We start from the raw sequence: 452 nt of genomic DNA, 5'->3' as shown, positions 1-452 counted from the left end.
AGCACAGACGCTTCCCTCTGCTCTCCACTTCGCCCCAACTTAATCCCTGTTTTCGCGTGAGGAAGCGTAATAGGCTCGAGGAATGGCTCCCGTCCGCGCCTCAGGTACAGCAGTATTGTCCCCGTGATTCATTAGAGGACAAAGCTAGAGAGGATTTTTGACAGTGGGAGAAAGTTTGAGTTTGGATTAAAATTGTCTTATTTCATTGGATGGTGATTTATATTAATTTTCCCTAGGTACAAAGGTTGGTGGCAGAATGAGTAAAGAGTTCTGGTGATTGCTAATGATATCCTTTCTTATTTTTTATGGGGTACTTTGAGGAAAATTTTATTTTTGGTGATTAAATAATTAAAAGGACGTTATGAAAACAACAAAATGACAACTGTAATGTTAAGAAAAATAATACTAATACGGATAATGATAACGACGATAAACAATAAGCACAATAACAT

Source organism: Penaeus monodon, chromosome 20 (genome assembly GCF_015228065.2).
Source record: "Penaeus monodon isolate SGIC_2016 chromosome 20, NSTDA_Pmon_1, whole genome shotgun sequence".
Lineage (NCBI taxonomy): Eukaryota > Metazoa > Arthropoda > Malacostraca > Decapoda > Penaeidae > Penaeus > Penaeus monodon.
The sequence above is the reverse complement of the archived record's forward strand: the minus strand, read 5'-3'. Positions refer to the sequence as shown.